Source organism: Oreochromis aureus, linkage group 20 (genome assembly GCF_013358895.1).
Source record: "Oreochromis aureus strain Israel breed Guangdong linkage group 20, ZZ_aureus, whole genome shotgun sequence".
Taxonomy (NCBI): domain Eukaryota; kingdom Metazoa; phylum Chordata; class Actinopteri; order Cichliformes; family Cichlidae; genus Oreochromis; species Oreochromis aureus.
This window is the reverse complement of record NC_052961.1, coordinates 16,730,839-16,749,365: the sequence shown is the minus strand read 5'-3', so window position 1 is coordinate 16,749,365 and position 18,527 is coordinate 16,730,839. Positions and strand designations below refer to the sequence as shown.

General features: G+C 39.9%; 1 pseudogene; it reads left to right on the top strand.

Annotated features, from left to right (window-relative positions):
- Positions 1–12,482: 12,482 nt before the first annotated feature.
- LOC120432699 lies at positions 12,483–17,745 on the top strand (annotated as a pseudogene).
- The last annotated feature ends 782 nt before the right edge of the window (positions 17,746–18,527 follow it).

Sequence of the window (18,527 nt, the reverse complement as noted above, 5' to 3'; positions counted from 1 at the left end):
TAGATGCAGTAATCATAGTATAATGTTGAAGTTTCTTCCTTGTGAAGCTTTTAACCGGATATATTTACTATCACGACTCCATTAAAACTCTAATTGTGCTGCGCTGTAAACCTTTCATTTGTGTGCCAGATCGAAAAGCTTCTCAAGGTGCAAAAAATGTCCTTTTGAAACAACACTTAATGTCTTAAAGCCCTTTCTTCATGATGAGCTTCATTCTCAGATAACGACTTTAGCCTAGTCATGATCTGAGTGAGTGCACGTGTACAATAGCTTTTCCACTGTGTAATGCTTTCAATGTGCTGAATCAATCCAATGTTTAGAGTTACATTTCTAGTTTTCCCCTTCTTTATGTTATTTTGAGCTCAAGTGAGCCCAAGTCATAGTCACGTTGATTTTGGAGTTCATCAACAGGATGCAGCTGATGGAGAAGTCAAGGGGAGTTTCACAACTTCGATATGTTTGAGCTGCTCGAGAACTTCCCATATGAGTGCAATTCAGCTGCAAAGGACAAAAGTTAAACTCTCAAGAATGTAGTAATATTATAGTTTTGAGTTACAAAGTATTTTGTGTTCTCTCTTTTCCCGTTAATCTATTTTGCTCTCCCTCTTTTGCTCTCTCCTTCTCTTTGTCTTTCTGAGAGTACAGTACAGCCGCGGATGGGTAATTACTTTGTGCTCCAACCCTAAAATAACACGACTGGCCCAATTACAAACTGGGCCTCATTAAACAGCCTTGCAGAATAGAGGGAGAAATACTAGACCAATCAAAACAAAGAGGGAAAGCTGAGATGTAAGGAGGGACAACATTTAGCATTTACACAGCAGGTGTTGACTTAACTTGTGTGTCGGGGAGTGTTCAGGTGGCACAGTTGAGCGCGGTGCATGCCATGTCCTGTCCTGGCCCCGCAGTGTTATGTGTTCAAACTGACAGCTCTTTGTTCTCAGTTCTTTCCACTGACAGCAACAGTGCCAGTGGGTGCTGCTCATTTCATCACACATTCAGATATGATCCTCAAAACGTCACTCTCATATGTGTACATATATTTATACACGCTTTCCATTTCAACCCATGGCCTCTAGTGTGGTCAGGGCCGGGCTAGGCTGGGTCCGTGCCCACTTATGTAGCTCTTCAAAGCGAGCCAGTGAAAGAGCACACTGTACTGGGGAAAGGAAGTGTAAATATATAGCTGTTGCTGGCATACCACACGGCCTCACTATACATCAATTACATATAGGTTGCACAAAATCATACAAACATCTTTCTATATATTGAAAATGTCTTAACGCAGAGACGTCTGGCATTGGGAAAGCCACTCGTGGATGATGACATGGTCACAATGAGCGTCTGCCTTTAAAATCCAGTCATGAACTCTAAATTCCTAGAAACCTAGAGGGTTCTGGTGTAGATACGATGCTGTTATGGTTAGACACTGTATCCCAAATTAGACTAACCCTCCTTTTCCCCCACTGACCAAAGCTTGACAGAAAAACCCTGCCAGTGCTTTCTGTGTAAATGTATCCTTGCATATCTGTTGCTGCTGCTTTTGTGTATGTGTGTACGTACATGTGGGTACGTGTGTGTATGTGTGTGTCACATGTGAACATGTATGAGTGTATTTATATACATAAGGACAAGTGTAAACTATATTGCCAGACTAGACAAATGTTTTTAAGTCTTTATTTAATTTTTGTCTCTACCACTTTATCACAGCAAACAGTGTTATGTGGCAGTGAAAGAGGTTTGACAGCACTGCTGATCAGACAAGATAGAACATGGTTCTTACTCCCAACTAAGTGACTTGGACCTGGCAGAAGGCCTGAGGAAATTTTCTTGGGAAACTTTTGAAAATTCCTTTAACTGACTGAATTGAGTGTTGACCCCGAACACTTTTTTAAATGACAAAACAGGATTTAAAGTCCAGGATTTAAGGAACAAGCAAGAACTAAAAAGTTATGCGTGAAAGGAGAGGAAATCAGCAGAGGGGTGGTTAAAGGAGTGGGATAGCAGAGAAAGGGGTGGTGGTTAAAGGAGATGGGGCACTGTGTGTTTGTTTCAGTGCCTGGCACAGCTTGGTCTGGTTATGCTCCAGGCCTCTCTGGGGGAGCCAAGTCTTCTCCCCGGGCGCTGCCAACTCCCTGTGGTGGTGTAGCTACATGTTCAATTATGCTCTGGAGCCTGCCTGTCTTTACCTACGCCTCACAGAAAAACAGCCTCTCTGTACGTGTGTCACAGAAAGCGATTAATAAAGAGATCATGATGTGATTTTCAGCACGGGAGAATTCATGTGAATTAAGGCTTCATTCATCAGGGTTCACAAAGTGCAACAAGCAACAAGAAAGGAATGCACTACCATGGATTTCACTCAGCCACAGTTCATGTCATACAGCAGCAAGAAACCACGGGAGCGTTTCTTTTCAATTTCAACTTTTCCATTTTGTCCATCATAGTTAAGAGAACTTGTGTTTCCATAGCAGAATGCTTTAAACACTCACCTAACAATGAAAAGATCACCAGTTTGATTCTGGGAGGAGATACAGATCCCTTGAGGGTTGTACCAGGAAGGGCTAAAAAAAGGGTAAAAGTAAAAAGAAATCAAACAAGCAGAGCTAAGAGCTGATCAGTAAAACTCACACACTCTGAGCAGAGACATTAGAAAACAAAATCATTGGATTTGTGTGTTTTACTGTTCAGCACTCAATCATATACTGACTTAATGGCTCCCAGTCCTCAAAATAATCTTGAACTATATTCCAGTACACCGACACAACATACATACTTTTTAATTGTTTTAAAATTTATGTACATTCACTTGAAGTCTACAGTATGGAGTAATAAGAAGAAAAGCCGTCGGTTGCTTTCTCTCATAGTTTACATGAAAACAAAAGGGAAAGTTGGAGGTTTTGTGTAACATGAAAGTGCAGAAAAACTGTTTTCAGTTTTGACTTTTCAAAAATGAGAAAACTCAGTTTATGGACAGCTCATTTTGTTGCATGTCTTTTAGAGTTTGTTTCGGATCAGATCTCCAGAATTGCACATGTTGAAATTTTTCTAAAACAAGAACAGGGATACATGTGCCGGTGGCGCGGAGTGTGGATGCATTCCTGTGGCCGCGTAAGTGTGTGCATGTGTGTGGCGGCATGGCGGTATGGAGGCATCCTTAAGAGGAGGGGGAGCAATTATCACTGCCAATAAAACAACAACAAACAAACAATCATTGTTCTGGGCCTTACCTTGTTGTACCACACCCCTCTATAAACCTTATTTCATCAGGACGACTGACACGGAGAATGTGCTGCGCTGTGCTGCCTAAGCACTCTCCCTAAATAGCATTTATGTAGCTGGCACACAGCTCCCACGTGTACCTGTGGGTGTGCTCATGTCAATTACATGCATGCACACAGATGCAGAGGTAAGAGCACATGCCTGTATCGTATAGACACATCCGCCCCAGCAGTGATTTCAATCAACACTACAGAGGTAACTTTGCCATTTATACATCTTGTCTTCTCGCAAGATGTCTTCTCAGCACAAAAAGAAACAGGGTGCATGAAGTATTGATTTTGGGTTGTATAACCCCGTGTGTGTGTGTGTGTGTACAGTATATTTGCGATGTGGCTAGCATAGCCGCTAGAGTCACATGATAGATGAGAGAATCCACAGTTTTGCATTTCTGTGCTTTTATCTTGTCGATGTCACCAAGAGGAAAACTGTGTTTGCTGTTTCACTGGTGTGATATAACTGTCTTTCGGTCACGTTAGGATGATATCAGTATATGATATGAGGATAATAAATTGCCATGATTGAAATAATTCCCAAAACTTCTAAATCGCATAATTTATCAGTGCGCAATACCTTTTATGGCCAGAGCACGCTTGCAACGAGTAGTTCTTGTAACCACACTTGAAGGTGTGGTGAAAAGCTTAATGAGAGAGGCATGACACAATAATAATTCACACAGTGCGATACTGATGCATATTTTCAGGCAGTCTCTGCTGGAAAGCATTAACAAATGTTCCACTCATTTGTACACAAGAACCAAGACAAAAACTAGTTCTGTAAAGAATTAAGATCAGCTTGAGGGAGAAGTTCAAACCCTGCCCTGCTGGCAGATTTATGCCGAAGCTGCCTGCTGAACTACCGATCAACCTCCCCTTCAGAATTCCAGACATCATTGCTAAACAGTGAATTCTGGCAAGATGTTTTCCTTTTCTCCTTCATCTGTCTTTTGATTGACTCGACTTAATTGAGCCCCAAATTGAGGCTACAAATTTGTACCATGGAGTAGTTTTGAGCAGTTTTGGTGCAGTGATTGTGCCTCAAGGGACCTTTCTGTGTGGGATTTGCATGTATGGGTTCTCTCCATTCTCTCTACGTCAGCTGTAGGTGTGAATGGTTATCTCCGTGTTCTCTATTTCCAAAATAAAATTTATGCAGATGTCTAAAATTTAAGTTACACATACTACTGTAAAACATGCAGTAGGTCATACTCCACATAAGGTCATGATCTTCTCATTACCAGCACAACTGATGACTTATCCCACTGAGCTAAAGAGGCATCACTGGTTTATGTATAGGGTCAGAGGGATAGTTGTGAATTTATACTTTAGGGTTGAATTTTAAGTCACGGTTGCTGCAGAGCTCGAGTCTATCCAGCTGCCATTGGGGACAGGTGGGGTCCAATGCTTATAACGAAACAATGCTTGTACTTTGTTGTGTCAGCTCTGCTACAGTTCCTGAAATTATTTCTCTGCTAGGATCACGGACGTTCTTCAATTCCTTAAAAACATCTTGAGGACACAGGAAAGGAGAGGTCTGAAGAAACTGAGAGTAAAAAAACACAGAGGCAATCGTTTTATCAATGATATGATAAATACTGGAAAAAATGCAGTAGTTTGTAAGATATGTGTAATCAAAAACCTGATAATATATAGATGAACTGGTTTGCAAAAGCTTGCGGTCTCACATAAAGCAGCAGTTTTCTATTTGTTTGTTTTTTATTTTGTATATGGAAGACCATCATTGGCCTTTCTCATAGGTATATAAAAGATTTTAAAAATGTTCTTCATTAAGTGGGTTCTGCTTGGTTCAGTGGGTGTTCACCATGTGTGTGTGCATGGGGTGCCTTCCAAGTGTGTATCCACATTGGTGTGTACGTGCATACATATGTTTGTTCTGTGGAATATCCCTGTAGACCGCTGTTTTTTGAGGTCTCTTTACCCCAGTTAGCCCAGTCACTGGGGAGCCACATTTGTAAACATGCCTGGAGAGCCCTGCATCGTATGTTTGTGTGCACAAATTTAAACATCAAGTCTCAAGAGGTAATTTCACTCAGTTTGTTTTTTCCCCGACTTTAACAACATATTGAAGTCACATATTTACATGTGTTTATGGGGAAATAGTGTGTCTTTTGTCTGTCTTTGAGCTAAATGTTTAGAGAATAAACAAATATATTAAAAATAATGCATCGTGTTTGATTTTTCTGCAGCTGAAAAGAAGACATTAGCAGTCTAGTCAGGTTTTGAAGAAACTTGATTTGCTTTAAAAGGGTTAAAAGTCAACATTTTCAGTCCAGACTTTCTTAAAATGACTTCAGATCCCACCCACCCGCTTGTCCCTTTGAGGTTTTCTCTGTCATTGCGTGCTCGAAGTGTTGAACTGGGCTCCTGCCGGTTTGTTTGGAGCTGTCCAATCAGGCGTGTGAGATCTGGACACAAACTGACATCAAAGACATGACACTGCCACCATTCAGAGTCATGGCCTACTTCTCCCTCTCTCTCTCTTTCTGTCTTTCACTCCCTGTGTCTCAGAAAGCAGTGAAAGTTAAATCCAAACAAACTAACTTCACAGAGGTAACGTCAACTCGATAAATGACCATTCAAGTAGGCAAACACTGAAAAATAGATAAACATCTTCCACTGTCTGTAGGTCTATATTCAGTGTAGGTGGTTATTAGTGCAGACACTCCTTATATTTAACTGCTGGGAACTAACAGGACTATTATAGACCTCTTCCACTAGACCAGTATAGCACACTTTAGCTGGGCCAGACTGTAATCATATGCATTTCTGTTGCACATCAGTAGCAGGGGATAGCCGCTACTGATGTGCAGTATTCTGGTTTTGCAGCGCCACAGTTATTATTAGAGTTTTGTGTTTTCTGATGAGTTTTTAATTTCTATTTCATTTTGAGTTTCTGCTTTAAAATTAGTTTAGTTTCACTGCTTCCGAAAGTGGATTTGTTGGTTCTTTTTAGTTTCGGCATTCATTTTAGTCTTTGCAATCACTGCGATGTGGGAGTTACTTGTTAGGTGAGACACTTTGAGAGGGCAGTTTACTCAGAGTCATGTAGACATCCTATATCTTGTTAGGGTTAGGCTGTGCTAACAAAGACTAAAGCTAAGGACTTTTTCCTCCATATTTTTATTTCAATTTAATTATTTTTGTAAAAGCACTCTACTGTTTTTATACATGTTAGCTGTAATTCTTTTAGTTTTTAGTATAAATATAATAACCCTGATCGAAACAGGGCCTAAGAGCAACCGACTCCACCCTCAACTGAGTCATCTTCCTGAACCAGTGCGGTCAGAAAATCAGAGAGAAATCACCAACGCATTGTTATCCGAATTAAAAGTCTCGCTGTTCACCGAGTTCAACTTCCAGAGCTTGTGTTGCTTCTGTGAGAAAAGCTAATTGATCTTTACACACTGATCTCATTATCTCTTGCCATAGCTGCTGCCTATTAGCTTGCAAAAGCTACTGCGAAACCTTTCCTGTGGTTACTGCTTCAGATTAAAAGCTACTTGCTGAATTTACCAGAAGTCTCAGGAAGACCTTGTGCTTGAACCATTACACAGCTAATGAAATCCATATATGTTTTTTTTTGGTGTGCAAATCAATCTGTTCTTATAACAGAAATAGCTTACTATTAATCAAACTAATTATTGGACTTCTTGTTTAATTAAAAATAGACTCACTTTTTATGTAATAACTAAGGCCTACAGCTTTCCTTTTTTATCTGCTGAGAAACAGGCAGGTCAGCCGGCTCTGATCGTGCTCCAATTGCATGTAAATTTCGCATTTAGTTTTAAACAAGAAACAAGGGAAGAAAAATTTGCCATTCCAAAAGTGAAGGAGGAACTTCAGGAGGTGAGAATTCGCTGTCAGTTCCTTGACTCGGTTAAATAGGAAGCTGAGTAAGAAACGGTTAATGACTCTCATAGTGGCGAGCTCTGGTGAACTCTCTCCTCTCCCTTACTGTCTGTCTCTGCCTGCCTGTCTGTGTCTATCAGCCCACCATGGAGTCATGCAGCCTGCGAGCCGCGACACTCTGACCAGCATTAGTGCAGAGGTGTGCAGAGCGACACACATAGTCCCAGATTGTTCCCACTGCAGGCGAGACACCAGGCTGTTTACTTAACCATTAGCCCGGGGCAGGGGAGCCCAGAGCTGGGTGAACTGAGAGGGACACATGGCTTTTAGTGAAATTTTAAACACAGTATTTGAACTGTTTGTCTCGTATTTTGACTAAGGGGTATGTTTTTGTTTCTGAAAAAAACATTTTCAGGGCAGTTTAGCGTTTTTATAAATCTGTAAGAGTAATGCTGATCACAGCGAGCACTGGAAGGTGTGATTATTAGATTGTGTTGTTTGTAGTTTAAAGACAGCACGCTACACACATTGCTGTTAAACCTTTTGAAATTTGTTTGGGTACAAGGTATGAAAATATTTACTTAAACTTAAGCACCTTTTGAGCTGATCTTATTAGGAAAAAAGTTGACTATTCATAAATCCAGCAGTTATGAAGCCACTACAGTTTATTTCTAGTCATATATCCCATATTGATTCACTTTTAGCTCTGTTTTTCAGTCTCTATCAACTCTCAAGGGAAATATGTAGCACTTAACTCAAATGCTTCCGCTGTATATCAGCAATGTATGTATGCTATGAAGTCTGAAGAGTCATTTTAGTTTTTAAAAATACGGTTTCATGAAAGCTTATAAAAAAGTTATGAAAGGTGAGCATGAAGTCGTTCATTTAAATGAATTTTATGCATATTTATTTATTAGATATTTTGACTTGCTGGTGTGCTCAGTGATGTTTAACATCTTTTTCATGCATGTAAACATTGTTTACAGAAGCTGGTGTCTGATTGCAGAGTGACTCAGAGTGATTGCCCACAGTAGAATAAACTTACACAACCCAGCTACCCACACCACAGCTGCTCTACGCAGATAGTTTGAACCACTCAGACTGATACTGTGGCTGATACTCTTCCACGGTCACAGCGACATAACACTCCCAAATGATGCACAAAACATTACTATAAAAGTTTTAGCTGTATTTAACATAACACAAAAAAAGAAGCTGAGGGAGAAGTTGGAAGCAGTTTCAGGGAGCACTGAGAAGGTTTGATGGGTTTCTGGTGCAAGAAAGGGATGAATGTTTTAGTTTGAGACAGGATGAGGTGAGGAGTGACAGATGAGGTGGGAACACCGTCTTATTCCATCATGAAATAAGCAGTCTAATGATGTCCCTCTTTCTCTTTCAGACGCACACATGCAGGCATGCACAGAAAGCCAGACACAAAAAAGAAAACTTACTGGAACTCCTCCACCCTGTAATCCTTTCAAACCAAACCAACTTTGAACACCTGCAGTGAGAGCTACAGCAAGTGCTCTTGCTGAAAAGTCATCCAGGCTGGTTTAGACGTCATGGGCTCTCTTAATGGTGCACAGCTTATACGTTTTCTCAGGCCAGTGCAGGATCTCTTTTCAAAAATTACAAATCTCAACATCATTTCTGGCCAATCTACTTCACAGTAAGGGCTGTTTGAGGTCACGGTTTTAAACAATAGCTACTCATGGATTGCCATTTGCATGCATGCATCTGTAAGTGTTTGTGTGTGGGAATGAGATATAAATATGAATATAATTATTGTGCATACCTGTTTTTGTTTCAGTGTTAACACTTTTCTTTTGGAAATTTGTTCTCTTACCGATATTGTGCTCTAGGTAAGCTGACCCGGGCTTTCAGTGGGCCTTTGCAAAAAAAGGTGGATGAGAAAGGCAGAAAATGGGAGGAGCGTACGGTGTATAATCACACCGACTGGATGACACTGAAAAGCCTCGGGCCAGCACTGACAAACACAGCTGCTTACTGACACAGTAAATCTACTGGATGACTCTCTGCCCTCCTCAGCCTGCCTTCAAACACACACACACACACAGTTGAAACTGAGAATGTTTGAAGGTTTGAGCATTGCCACTGGGCTTTCTCAGGTTGGATAATAACTCTTGGCCTGTCAGAGCAGAGCGCGAGCTGTCCAAAAAGCTGTCAACATCCCACTTACCCTAAACCCAGTGCCACTGTGCCCTGTGCTTACGGGATCTTTGCAGTCTTCCCGACACACTTCAGCTGACACACACTGTTACAACTGCTGGAGTGACACGCAACCTCTTTTTTTTTTTCCAGTGGAAAACATAAAAACATAGTTTGCACCACTGTTCTCATGAAAGATCATTTTGAGCAGTGGAGCCGGTGCTGTTCAGAGTAAGCAGAATTTCTTGATAAAAGATTTAGTGATTATGGAGAGAGCAGTGTGAGGAAATTGTTATCAGTCAGACTAAAGATAAGAATGGAGTATTAATTTATACCTAATAGCCCCCTTTCAAAAAAAAAAAGGAATCGGATTTAGTTCCTGATTACCTTAAATGCTAAATAGGCCTATGTGGAAGGCTCCTGCCAAGGAAATTAAAGTGCTCATATTATGCTGTGTTTTTCTTGTTGCATGCTCAATCATCTAGGTAAGGAGATGCGAGAAAGTTAATTTTGTTTGTCCAGATGAACAGATTCATCTTTCTAGGAGCACCTACTGGCTAGTGTGTACATCATCAAACGAATGAAGAGTGGGCTCACAGTTTGCTACTGTCTCAAAAATATCTTAGTCAGAAGCCGTGCACAACTGCACAAGATGAACACAAGAGTCTTCGTGCAGTTCCTGAGGTGCTGAAGCCCCAGGTAGCCAGCAGCAGTTACATTACGGAGACAACACTTGGTTTTGTGTCAAAACCAGCCCAGTCAGAGCAGTCTGGGCTTTTTGGAGCTTAAAGAGAAAGGAGATTTACAGCAGCAGTTTAGAGTATTAGACATTAATGAGATTTTTTAGGCATTAAAGCATGTGAAACTGCTTTAGTAGACTGACCATCTATCCATCCATCTATCCGTCCATCTATCCATCCAGCCAGCTATCTAGCCATGCATTCTTCCGCTTATTCAGTTCAGAGTTTTGATTGGGCTGGAGCTTATCTCAGCTGTTACAGGGTGAGAGGCAGGGTACACCGTGGACTGGTCACCAGTTTATTATAGAGCTAACCCAGAGAGACAGACAATAAGTTATGTTCTCACTCATACCTAAGGCTAATTTAGAAACACCAGTTAACCTACTGTGCATGTCTTTGGACTGTGGATGGAAGTGCCACAGTGAATCCAGTAGACCCCCAACATAAAATGATCAGTCATATTATCAATAGAACATAGCACTGGCAATTTAATACTCTTTACTTTCACAGCTTATTATAATTTACTTTAGGTGGTGCCACTTGACAGAGTAAATCTCAAAGCCGGAATTCAAAATCATCTTCTAGCGACCGCCTGTTCATCCACTTCATCACTGAGGATGGAGGTTAGTGTGTGCATGAAATGCATAACTGTTGGACAACATCTTTTACTTTTCACATTAAGAAATCTAATGGCTATAAGGGGTCTTAATGCTGTCTACTTCCAGTAGATGTGTACTCACTTGCATGCACATACGTTAATGTCATTAAACAATGTAACAACATTATGTCTTTTCCAAGCCTGGCCTCTTCTTTCTCTCTCTGTACTTTTTTTCCCCTCCAACAACGTCCCTTCTGCCACAGCCTGGCCCAGATCAAAATATGAACTCGGAGAGAGAAGTTAATCTCCCACATAAACGCAGAGCAGAGGCTGTAACTCAATACAGCCCGCTTTGTGGGAGGCCAACTTGTTCTCATCTCGGAGAATTAAATACAAGTTGTCCACTTATGAGGAATGAGATTAAAATGTAGTTGGCTCTTATTAAAGCTCAAAATGAACAGAGAGGCATAAGGGATCTCTGTGTGCGGGTGTGAGAGGGTTCGGAGGTGCAAAAGTGTGCCTTTCTGTTTGTGTGTGTGGCGCACATTAGACACAGTGTGTGTGCAGGGCGGGGGCTTATGATTCCCAGGAAGGCCTTATTGGAGATGATTACTCTCATAAAACCTCTGCTCTCTAAATTGCCCCCAAACACACCCTCCCCCCATCCTTCCATCTGCAGTCTAAACACACTTAATCAAGCGCAGGTGTGTCTTGATGCATTTACAGACGCCTCGCTGACAGACAATCTTCGGCAAACGAGAGAGGGGACGAGGCTGGAGATGTTTTGCCGTCTTTCCTATCTTCTGTGCTTTGCGGACAGAGGTGGTGTTTGAGGATGAATGTGAATGATAATAAATTTAGCTGTTGACTTTAGGCTCTTCTCTCCTCTCCTCTCCTCTCCTCTCCTTCCTGCACTGCATGCTGGGAGTGTGAGTGAATGGGTGTGTGAAGGTGTGTGGTGAGTGCGTGGAGCTGTTGAGTGAGTTTGGGACGTTTGGACTGTTTTTTCCAGAAAACTTTGGGCTTATGGGTGGTTAAAAGGTAAGGCACGTTTATTTCATTGTGTTGTGTGAAGTGAAGGACTTTATACGGTGGCCCTGAAGTGCAAACCACAAAAACAAATCACAAAACGCACAACAAATTGAAAAGCGCAACAACAAATTGAAAAGCGCAAAAACAAATTCACTAAACGCAAAAACAAATTGAAAAGTGCAAAAACAAATTCACAAAACGCACAACAAATTGAAAAGCGCAAAAACAAATTCACTAAACGCAAAAACAAATTGAAAAGCGCAAAAACAAATTCACTAAACGCAAAAACAAATTGAAAAGCGCAAAAAACAAATTCACTAAACGCAAAAACAAATTGAAAACGCATAAAACAAATTGAAAAGCGCCAAAACAAATTGAAAAGCTATAACAACAAATTGAAAAGCATAAAAACAAATTGAAAAGCGCAAAAAACAAATTCACTAAACGCATAAAAAACAAATTGAAAAGCGCAAAAACAAATTCACTAAGCGCATAAAAAACAAATTGAAAAATGCAAAACAAATTGAAAAGCGCAAAACAAATTCAAAAGCGCCAAAAACAAATTGAAAAGCGCAAAAACAAATTGAAAAGCGCAACAACAAATTCACTAAACGCAACAACAAATTGAAAAGCGCAAAAAAACAAAAGAAGAATCACAAAACAAATTGAGAAGCACAATTACATTAAGCAAACCGGAAAGGGTAGGTACCAGTCGGCAACAGGAGACATCACTGATTGGATGTCCGCGCTGTTCGTCTTTGGAACCGGAAGTTACTCTGCCTGTAGCGCATTTCGTTTGAAAAAACGGCGGAATGTTTTGTCCTAGCTATGGGAAAAAGCTGGTTGAGGAGTCACCAAACTTTTGCAGCGGCTGTGGCGAGAGGCTTTATCACGCATCTTGCATCGGAGACACTTCACTCCCATTGAGTAAGTTAATAAGCATAATAAAATGTTTGTTATTTATTGATTTATTAGCCTAGCGTTAGCTGTTTCCAGACCATAGCAAACCAGAGGGCTGTTCCACTAAGCGAGCTCAGAAAATCGAGGCTCATTTGAAAATGCACGCAGCTGTCAAAATGACTGCTCAAGACCTTTCTAGTAGTGAAGGTTTGAGGGCAGTTCTAGTGTTAACAAACCTCGCAGCTAGGGTGCCACGGACCAGACTTGTCCACAAGCATATTGCATAATGAATGAGCAGAAAGACTGCAGGTTAGCCTCGTTCCTGGAACCGAATTTGGGGCAATCGAGCCTGGATTTTCAGAGTGAGCCTGGCTTTTGGGATTAGCTTGCTTCGTGGAACAGTCCTCTGAGCATTTCCACAACTGAAACGATAATAAATTAGTTCATTTATTATGTTTGGTTAACTTTAGGAACTAACACTATTATGTGTCTATACATTAAAACTTACTGGTGTAGAATTGTATTGGTCAATAGTATCAGTTACATTGTCATTCCTTGGTAGAAATTTTCTAGTGAGATTATTCAGTGTTGTCCTTATTTGCGTGTTGTGTGGACAATGGAATGTCACATGAATGAATGTCTTTAATGTGTGACATTGTAGTACATTTTCCTTTGTTTCCCTTTTAGCATCACAGACTACCTCAAACTGCCCAACTCAACCTTCAGCACCTTCTTAGAATACAGAAAAAAAGAAAAATGAAGAGAGGCAAAAGTTTTCTGAAGGGAGGAAGGGCTTAAAGAAAAAGGAAAAAGAAAGGTTCAGGTAGTTTGGCTAGCTCTGTCTGAAAACAAGTTGAGGTTAATTTTCTAATAACATTCTTTTGTTATTCCTTAGGGGAGTTGTGTAAAAATGTTCAGTGTAGTAAAGCTATCCAGAATAAGAACAATTGTTTACGAGTAATTGTACATTTAGGTTGTCAGGAAGATCCCTCTTTTGCAGTTAATAAATATTCAAGTTTGAATAGATCTGCTTAGAGTCATATTAGTATCTACTTGGCCCATTGTTCATGTCTTTTTCCTTACAGATAAATGTCGGCTTGATGACCATTAAAAAGGGTGGTTTGAAGCCATACCGTGGAAAAACTATTTTCCTAACAACAGACCCTGACGCTACTGCCACAAGTCTGCTCAATCAAGCTGTTAAAAAATGAAGGACTTTAACAAAGATCTAAAAGATGGACCTTTCCTTCTTCTGTATCCGGATGGCACTGAGGTCATTACTGTCCCTGGAACACAAAGACCATTTACACTTGAGGCTTATAAGGCTGAAGTTGGCAAGCCTTATCAAAGAATCACTGTTTTCATCTGCTTGAAGAGTGACTTTGAAGATGGTAAGCTGCTAATGTTTGTTTGGATTTTGACACACATTCCTTAGTTTCAACAAATGCTAATTTTGAAATTGTGAAATGATAACATTACGCATAAAGCACCCAAGTCAATAGCATACCTACATTAAAATGGTGAATGGCCTGTATTTGATATAGCACCTTCTAGGGTTCTACAACCCCCAAGACACTTCACAACAAAACCAGTCATTCACCCACACATTCACACACTGCTGGTGATTAGCTACAATGTGGACACAACTGTCCTGGGACTCACTGATTGACGCAAGGCTGCTGTACACAGATGCCACCTATCCCTCCCACTACCACCACCTGGCATGGAGGGTGAAGTGTCTTGCCCAAGGACACAACGACTGTGACAGACTGAGCAGGGCTAAAACCTTCAACCTTTTGATTACAGGGCGGGCTTTTAACTCCTCTGCCACCATTGCTCCCTAAATTAGCTTGTATATGTTATGTTTCTTCCTGGAAACATGAAATTCAGCCATTTTTGGATCTACTGAGTCATGAGTTTTAAATGCTAACTTTATGCCTTTTCGTATTAATCTATTATTGATGATCAAATAAAGTTTCATACATTAGTATGAATTTAGTTAGCTTAGCTTAATTTGTTTTCATGTTTTGTAGTTGGAGAAAACTCAGACTTGTCTGACTCTGACCCAGAGATTGTTATTAAAAGGCCTCTGAGTTTGATCTTGCTGATACATTGGTAAGTACAATTTAAAATTTTAATAGAGTTTTCTTGTTGTTTAGCCACCACCATTTGCCTCAGTTCAGTAAAACAGTTAATAGTTATATGTGAAATACATTTTGTGTGTGTGTGTGCGTCCTCGGCGTGCGTGTGTTTGTTTGTTTGTTTCAGCCATGGGAACTTCAACATGACAGCAGTCCTTTACAGAAAGCAGCAGAATATGAGTAAGTGATATTTGAAGAACATGTAATCTTTTACTGTTTTTTGCCTACACTTTGTATTAATGAGATATACACTTTTGTCATTCATTCTGTATATGGTTTTTGGAACATGGACTACATAATACTTGTATTGCTTGTTTGTTAATCAAGATGCTTAAATATTTTCAAAGTGTCAATTAATATTTTCACAGTACACAACAAAAATGCTTTTCTTTGTTCTCTAAGGAAGGGTGCTGGGGATCTTGTGCTTGCTAATGAAGTACAACAGGTAAAAACTATTTTATTAGTAAAACAGTGCAGCAGACAATCTCCACCGCCTTTACTTTGCAATTAGATAACGATTCACTGTTTGCTGAGCCCCAGAAGAACCTGTGTTAGTAATTTAAACATTTGAATCCAATTAACTGCCATCTTGTTCTATACAAGACATCATGCAATCATGAGAGAAGTATATATACCTTTAAAAAAAAAAAAGTTTCCCTTTTTTTTAGAGACACCAATTTGCAGGCACATGGAATTATTGCAAATTTGGGACTGGAACTTGACCACAAGAAGGTCAGCAGGTTCAATATATCAAGGTCAGCTGTATGGGATGGAGCTGTTAGAGGATTTCGACGCAGCACATACTCTGACAACTACGACATGTTCATCAAGTTTAATGATGATGCTGGCAGCTTTGAAGAAGGTTTGGATACAGGGCCCGAGGCGTGAATTCCTCACACTTCTTATGGGCAGTTCATGAAATCGCCCCATCTTTGATGGACCTCCAGAGAGCCGTTATCTTGTATATAATTCAAGAGGTGGATGTTTTCTCCGTAATTATTACAATGGAAATTTTAATAAAAATTGGCGTATTTTTTCATTAGCATATTTAATAGCAATTAACCATGATAATTATGTGCCCTGTATAACAGCTGCCAGGCAAGATGAGTACTTTTTAGCAGGAAAGATGATCGCTGTATCCATTGTACATGGGGGACCAGCACCACATTTCCTCTCCAAGAACCTGGTCAACCACATCACAGGGAATCAGAGTTTCAGCGCCACTGTAGAAGATGTGCAAGATGAGGAGATCACAAAAATTTTACATCAGGTAGAAAATTACCTAGGCTCAGGGAATGGGTTTACTTAGAAGACACTTGGGGCCAGTTTAAAAGATTTAATCGGGATAAAAGTTATCCGGGTTGGATCATATCTTGAAAGTAGGTTCAAGGTAGATTCTGTAATCTGAAAGGACGGATTTCCAACTCCCAACAACACAAGTGAAATAACAAATTGATTATTTTTTTAATCCAATGTTTGAATGAATCGTAAAAGTAGTGAAAATTATATTTTGTTTTTCTTACAGTAAACCTTTTTTTTTTTTTTTTTTTATAGGTCCTGAAAGCTGAATCAGAGGAGTCTTTGCATAATCTTATTTTGCAAAACAGCACAATCTTCAAACTGCTGGATGCCTCAGAAACGTCAAGCCTTTTGAGAAACAAGCATTTGTGGAGGAGTACCTCAGATGGTACATCCTTGAAAGAAACCAAAGTGTCATTCAACGGTAAACTCATTACTCCTTTTAAATTCAGGATGGCCAGTTGCTCATCACAGCAGCCACTGACATTTTCAGACCTTCAGATGTATATGAAAAACTGATTCAGTAGCATCGGTGATCTGATGAACAACTAGTTAATTCCTGAGCCACTGTCGCACGCTATTAACCTTTTGACACTAGAACTCTAATTTAGTATACATTTATTGTTCACAATGACCCATAATAATCATAGTCATGCAACATGATTCATTTTTCAGTTATTTATAAAAGAGGTGATCCCTTGTTTGACACACTTGTTTATTCCAGTGTGAAAGCACTATTTTTTTTTTTTAAATGCTAAAATCCCAATGAGCTCTTCTTTTTTGCTGTCACAGTTAATTTCTGAGCGCTATGAATTGTTTTTGTGTATGAATGATTCTATGCATTTGAAATCTGTCCAAATTTATAATGAAAGATCTAGTAGGTAAAGACATTTAAACACAATTTAGAAGACTGCAATAGTTATAGCTATAAACCAATTATTACTTATTTGTCTATCCTTTGCAGATTTAAAGATGGACTGGAAAGTCTGAATTTTTAAGTGCACTGCAACAAAATTCCAGTGTGCTGGCCCCACTCCTATGCTTCTCTGCCAAGGCCCTGACTGCTTCAGAACTGGAGAGCATGTTCAGACCAGATCTCAGCCCAGCAGGAAGCAACAAGCGGCATAAGGAGGTCCTAACACTTGGCTTTTGGGCAGATTATCTCCTTGATTGTGAAGGTTTGAATGACCATTTTATTTGTTTATAGTTTTATGAAAGGAGAGGTGAGGAAATAAATTTTCTGTAATGTACTACAGTGTTTACTTTCTTCTTTCAGAGAAGGCAACAGCAGTGTGTCTGGAAGATTTGATGATGTTTGCCACAGGGCTGACGGCAGTTCCACCGGCAGGAATGACACCACCACCACGCATCCAGTTTTTAAGTGTTTCGCCTTTTCCAGTTTCAAACACCTGTGCAAATACTCTGAAGCTACCCATCTGTGACTCATACAGCATCTTTAAGGCCAACATGGACTTTGGAATTCAAAATGCTCCAGGATTTGGATGTTCTTAAATCAGCAAGGTCATCAAGTTACAGTTACTGAGTTACCCTGATAGGTTCAGCTGCCGTTGGCATACTACTTAACACATTTATGTGACAAGCAACTTCCATATTGTTAAACATTTAGTTGTTTTTCTGAATATTGTGTATGTTGGAAAAGTGACAGAAATGCTGGACACTATTTGTAAATGGTTTTATTAAAGAACATTTTAAATGTTTCCTTGTGGTTAAATGTTAATATTTAAATCCATGCCAGTTGCTGTATATTATGAACAATATTATATTCAATTTAGCAAGAGGGAAAGGAAACACTACTAACATTAAAAAATGAAGGAAAAACAGAAGGGCTGGAGCACTCAAGTAAGTCCAAAGGTTTTATTAGGTGCAAAAAAAGGAAAGAAACTAACGTTTCGACACCGTGTGTGTCTTCATCAGAGTAACTCTGACAAATGTCATTACAAACTGAAGTTCAGTTGGTATCTAAAACCCAGCTATGTCCATCAGGGCCAAATACAGTTCTGTGGCCAATTCCCAGTCTTGTGGCTGCTGCAGTGTGTTTTGTTGTACAGCCTGTTGTAAATATTCCCCAATGTTTGGATCACCACACAATCCAACCAGTAGCCCCTCCTCGGGAAACACATCCAGTTCCCTCTCCTCAACAGCAAATCCACAGTCTCTTGAACCATATCTGCAAAATGAAAATAGAACAGTGAAGGATTTTTTGCTGACAATATGGAACTATATAAATCAACGCATGCAGTGACATGTTATAAACTGCTCTATCATACTTATGTGTAAAATTATGAATATATATTAACCAACAACAATAACAACACCTTGCATTTAGTTTGATGCAAAAGGTTAATTTTGTTAAGAACTCAAATACCTGTGAGGCAAGAGAGAGTTTGTTTGAATCCCCCTGGACACGATGCAAGTCTGCTTGGCCGGATCCTGTGTTTGTTCCACAGGTCTTTGCATTCATCCAGGTCTTTCTGTAGAA